This window comes from Octodon degus, unplaced genomic scaffold (genome assembly GCF_000260255.1).
Source record: "Octodon degus isolate 3935 unplaced genomic scaffold, OctDeg1.0 scaffold00113, whole genome shotgun sequence".
Classification (NCBI taxonomy): domain Eukaryota; kingdom Metazoa; phylum Chordata; class Mammalia; order Rodentia; family Octodontidae; genus Octodon; species Octodon degus.
In genome coordinates this window covers 590,450-596,405 of record NW_004524689.1, presented here as the reverse complement: position 1 = coordinate 596,405, position 5,956 = coordinate 590,450, and the positions used below count along the sequence as shown (strand labels likewise).

The 5,956-nt window shown below is 44.3% G+C and overlaps 1 protein-coding gene across 1 annotated transcript in view; it reads left to right on the top strand.

Moving 5' to 3' along the window:
- Ssu72 (SSU72 homolog, RNA polymerase II CTD phosphatase) overlaps positions 1-5,956 on the top strand; it is a 31,692-nt gene that overhangs the window by 380 nt on the left and 25,356 nt on the right. The gene's annotated exons all lie outside the window — the stretch shown is intronic.

Here is a 5,956-nt window from a genome sequence, read left to right as displayed (position 1 = left end):
CGGCGGGCCGTGTGGGGCCGGAACTCCGCGGCCGCAGAGCGCGCCCAGGGACGGGCTGCCTCGCGGCCGCCAGGGCCGTGGGCTTAGGCTCCCCGCGGGCCGCGCCGAGACGGCCCGAACCCAGAAACGCAGGGGGCCTGCGTGCTGACGTCTGCTGCGCGCGCGTGTGCCCGGGTCCGTCCCGCCCCTAGACAAGCAGCGATGTCGGAACTGCTGGTCGAAGCTTGGGCTTGGCGGCGCTCAGTGGTGGTCGTGACTAACTCAGCTCTCATTAACTCCCTTGTTCGTGCTTAAAAAGTTTCTTCCTTTTTGGGGCTGGGGGGATGGCTCAGTGGAATAAGCGCTTCCCTGGTAAGCGCAAGGACCTGAGTTCAATCCCCGGTTCCACAAAAAAAAAAAAAAAACCCAAAAAACTTCTTCCTGTTTGGCAAGGTTGTTTTTGTGGTGATGGCAGTTCAAGATTATTTGACAGAACGAGAAATTGATCGTTAGTATTACGGTTAAGACTTGGTGCAACTATCAACTTTTTAACTTTTGTTTTGCTTTTTGGGACAGGGTGGTCTCACTGTGTCGTTCAGGCTGGCCACGAACTCTTCAGTGAGTCTCCTGTCTCAAACTGACCCCTGCTGAGATCACAGGTGTGGCCCACCACACCCTACAACACCTTTTAGTGTCGTCTCCGATGGTAAAGCACTGTTGAAACAGTTTTTTGTCCCAAGGTATTATACACATGCTTGAAAGGGAAATAATTATTCCTGGCTTTGGATTCTCCTGATGAGTGCCTTGGGAAAAAGAAAAGCTCTTGCTCTGTTGTTTTTATTTTTATTTATTTATGTGTTTGAGAAAGGGTCTCACTATCTGGTTTATGCAGACCTTGAACTCACTGCATAGCCCAAGTTGGCCTAGACTTGGTGGAATCCTCCTGCCGAGGCCTGTAGAGTGCTGGGATTTATAGGTGCCTGCCACGATGACTGGGTTTCTCTTGATTGGTTTGTTTGTTTGTTTGTTTTTGCGGAACCAGGGATTGAACTCAGGCCCTTGCCAGGCAAGCGCTTATTCTACTGAGCCATTTCCCGGGCCCCTCTCCCAGGTTCCTTGATTCTATTTTAGGCTTACAACACAATCAACAGTATTCAACTAATACCTTTTTTTTTTTTTTTTTCCTAGATCATGGTATGTTTTGAATCTAACAAATCATTGTTATGATTGCATTTACTTATTTTCAATTAGTTATTTTAATCATTGCTTTTAAAGTGGATCCATGCTAGGTTACATTGTGTTGCATCTTTGGTAAATGCATGTGGATACTAAAGAGCATTCCTGGGGGCTGGCCAAATAGCTCAGCGGATTAAAGGGCCTGCAAGCAGGTGCAGGGGCCCGGGAGTTCCATCCCCTGGCCTACCGGGCCTGGTGGCACACACCTGTAATCCTAACACTTGGGAGGCTGTAAACAGGAGTCCGATCTAGTAGTGAGACCCTGAACACCCTGTAGATCCTTCCCTAAAAATACAGGGGAAAGAAACCCCAAAACTAAACAAAACAGCATTCCTTCGGGGTGTGGTGGTGAACAGCTGTGATCCCAGCACTCTGGAGGGAGGGGCAGGTTTACCATGGCTTTGATGTCAGCTTGGCATACTTAGTGAGATTCTTTCTCAAGTAAATAAACATCCATTACAAGGATCTGATACAACATGCAAGGGTTGCACTCCTGGAATTTTACCCAAGGAAAACAAAATGTAGTATCTTATATTGCTTGGGGTACCACTTTCTACTGGTGGTTCTTCTTTAAACTCTTCTGCAGTGTCTGAATAACACAGTCAAGATGGTATCCTTCAAAGGGATTTTAGCAAAGTATGATGGTGGACATTTATCCTAGAACTCTGGGTATCTTAACACTCCCCTACCCAATTAATGCTGGGGAGTCAGAAGCCCTAGGTTTAACCCCCAGTAATATCCCTCCAAAAAGGCACAAGGTTTTTTTGTTTGTTTTTGTGGTACAGAGGATTGAACTCAGGACCCTGTGCTTGCCAGGCAAGCACTTATTCTACTGAGCTATCTCCCCAGCTTGCACAAGGTTGTTAATGAAAAAGAAATTGTTTTATGTTGGTACTGGGGATCAAACCCAGGGTTTCTTTAACACTAAGCTTTATTCTCAGCCCTTTTTATTTTTTATTTATTTTAGCCCTTTTTATTTTTAGTTTCAAACAGGCTCTTAGTTGTCTAGGCCCAACTCAAGCTTTCCATTCTTCTGCCTCAGTCTCCCTAGTGCTGAGATTACAGGCTTGTCTCACCATGCCCAGTTCTGAAATACATTGAAATCATGCACATCTTGTGCTTCCTGAGATGGCTGTTGAAGCTAAGTCCTCATTTAGGGGCTATATCTGATACAACACAGTGTCTCCTGTGGAAAGGCATGCAGAAGAGCTCCTCAGTAGTCATTCCATGGAAATAATTAACATGAGTATCATTATGTACTGGCCTCAAGCCTTCAGTCCTGCTACAAACTCTGGAGTTCTGGGATTGTAGGTAAACCGCTCTGCAGGCCAGGTCTTTTTTCTTACTTATTTCTCATTTTTTAAGTGCTGGTGATGATTGGTGACTGGCACAGGGCATGAGGATGCTAAGCACATGCTCTGCCACAGAGATAAGTCTCCCAGACCCACAACCAGGGTTCTTTAGGTTTTTTTTTTTTTTTTTTAATGTATTTGATACAGGGTCTTACTACACAGCTCAGATTTATAGTGATTCTCCTCCTGTTTTCAGCTTCCTCAGTGCTGGGATTATAGGCATGCACTACCATACCTGGTCTCCCCAGGGCACAGCTTGTGGTACATGGGGTGGAACCCTAATTGATGCACTTGTCTAAGCAGGCGCTTTGTCCATTGAGCTATCTCACCAGCCCTAGGGTTCTGTAGTTTCTAAGATGTGTGTTCCTTTGTTTGTTTGTGTGTTTGTTTTTTCCAGAACTGGGAATTGAATTTAAGCCCTTGTGCTTGCTAGGCAAGTGCTTATTCTACTGAGCCCTCTCTCCATCCCCCCCCTTTTTTTTTTTGTTAAAAGTTTAAAATTTTTTTTTCTAATGTATTTAGTACTGTGTCTACAGGGTCTCACTACACAGATTGGATTTGTAGTGATCCTTCCTGTTTTTCAGCTTCCCGAACTCCTGAGATTACAGGCACACCACCCCAAATCTCACCAATCTACATCTCAGCATGCCCTGGGGGTGGGGCCACCATGCCTGGGGATTGAACCTGATTCCTGTGTCTGCCTAAGCAGGCGCTCTTATCCACTGAGCTATCTGGCGGCCCTTCTGTATTTATTTTGAGACAAGGTTTCATTGTGATTCAGGCTGACTTTGAACTCTCATTGAGCCTTCTTCAGCCTCAGCTCATTATTATTATTATTATTATTATTATTTTTTTTTTTTTTTTTGTGGAACCGGGAATTGAACTCAGGCCCTTACGCTGGACACGGAAGCACTTACTCTACTGAGCCATCTCTCAGGCCCTCATTATTTTTGTTCGTTTACAGTACATAATAATTCATCATGGCAAGTTGGTACATGTACATAACATACCCTAATTCTTTTTACTCTTGTCCCCTCCCCCCTTCACTCTCTTAGTTTCTTTCTTTCTTTTTTTGGGGTGGGGCGGAAAATATTTTTTTGTGGAATCTGGGATTGAACTCAGGTCCTTGCACTTACCAGGGAAGCACTTATTCTACTGAGCCATCTCCCCAGTCCTAAAGGCAGGAGGATTGTTTTTTTTGGGGGGAGCATCGTGATGCCTTCAAGTGAGGTCTGATTTGGCTTGAGGATTGGGAATTGAACCACAGCATCCTGAGCCTGACTGCTTTGTTTAAGCAGGCACTATTTCTGTTTTGTTTTGTTTGGTACTAGGATTGAACTCACAACTTCATGTTTGGTAGGCAGGCACTGTGCCCTGAGCTATATTCCCAGCCATTGGACCTGTGTTTTAAAGATATCTGCCCATTTTCTATTATGTCTTTTATCTTGCTCGCTCTCTCTCTCTTTTTTTTTTTTTTTTTTTTTTTTCAGTACCCGGAATTGAACTTGGGACCTTGTGCTTGCCAGGCAGGCACTTATGCACTGAGCCATGTCCCTGGCCCCTATCTTGCTCTCTATATTTTGAATTTGTTGTATAAGAGACACCATGGAATACTTACACAAAAAATTATCATTTATTTATTTGGTATAGAGTATACAGCTCGGACTCATAGTGATCCTCCTGTCTCAGCCTTTTCAGCGCTGGGATTACAGGCATGTACCACCATGCTCAGTTTTGTTGGCCAAGCACATGTGCTTGTGGTTCTGGGGCTGGCGTGGCATGTGGTATCTGGGATAGAGCCCTGCTCCTTACACTTCCCGGGCAGGTGCTTAGCTGAGCTATCTCCCCAGGCCCACCAAGCAATTATTATTTTTTTTTTTTTTGGTGGAACTGGGAATTAGACTCAGGCCCTTGCGCTTGCCAGCCTCCATTTTCTTTATCCATCTGTTGATAAACAGGCTGCTTCCAAGTTAGAACTGTAATGGATTGTATCACCAAAAATATAGATACACTTGTGTCACTCTAATATGATGTCTTTAGCTGTTTCAGAAAGATTTCTAGGGGCCCGGGAGATCGCTCAGTAGAGTAAGCATTGCCTGGTAAGCGCAACGGCCTAAAGGTTGATTGATTTCTGGAATGGAAATAGTCAAGACAAACGGGATTTCATTTTTTTTGGTTTTTTTTGTGGTACCAGGGATTGAACTCAGGACTTTGTCCCTGCCAGGGAAGTGCTTATTCCACTGAGCTATCTCCCCAGCCCCTCAAATGGGATTTCAATTTTTAGTTTTTTGAGAAATTTCTACACTTGGGGCCGGGGAGATGGCTCAGTAGGATAAGCGCTTGACCGACAAATGCAAGGATCTGAGTTCAATCCCCGGTTCTGCCAAAAAGAAAAATTTCTACACTAATTCCCACAACAGTTGTGCTATAGTTTCATATACCACTAACAGTGTAGAAGAGTTCCTTCCTAGCTACATAGTTTGTGTTTTCTTTCAATATGGATATTTTTAAAAAATTTTTATTGTGTGTGTGTGTGTGTGTGTGTGGCCAGCTCAGCCCACCAGGGGGCGGGGCTGGCTGGCATGTGGTGCTGGGGGATTGAACCACGGTCCCTGTGCTTTGCTAAGCTTGTTCTACGTAGGTGCTTTAGACCACTGAGCCATCTCACCAGCCCCTCAATATGGATATTATTTTCATTTTTTTCAGGTTGTTAGGGTGATAAATATTGTACTGTTTCTTTAATGTTAAAATTACAATTAGGCCCTGACGTGCATGGCTGTTGCCCCAGCTATTTGTTTTTTTAATCATTTATTTATTTATTTGGTACAAGGTCTTCCAGCTTGGACTCATAGTGATCCTCCTGTCTCAGCCTCCCCAGTGCTGGAATTACAGGTGTGTGCTACTATGCCTGGTTTTGGTGGCAGGCACAGCATGCCTGGGATTCCAGGGCTGGCAAAGCATGCGGTATTGGGGATTGAACCCGGGTCCTTACATTTGCCAGGCAGGTGCTTAGGCTGCTGAGCTATGTTCCTATTGCACTCCAGCTACTTGTTGACAGGCAGGATTGCATGAGCCCAAGAGTTTAGACTAGCCAGGGCACTCTGTCCTGTTGTCCTGTTGTATTGCTTTGTTTCATGTCATGCTGTGTTTTGTCTTGTTTTTTTTGTTGGTTTTGTTGTGTTTTGATAGAGTCTTACTGTGTGTGTCCCAGGCTGGTCTTTTTTTTTCCTTTTTCCAGGCTGGTCTTTTTTTTTTTTTTTTTTCTTCTTAAAATAGATATTTTATTTCCTTTAACGTGAATGTTTTTATTATGTTGAAAATTCCATCAAATATAACCACTTAGGATTGTTTTAATGACATCCCTGGTCACTTCTCCTAGACAAGCTCAC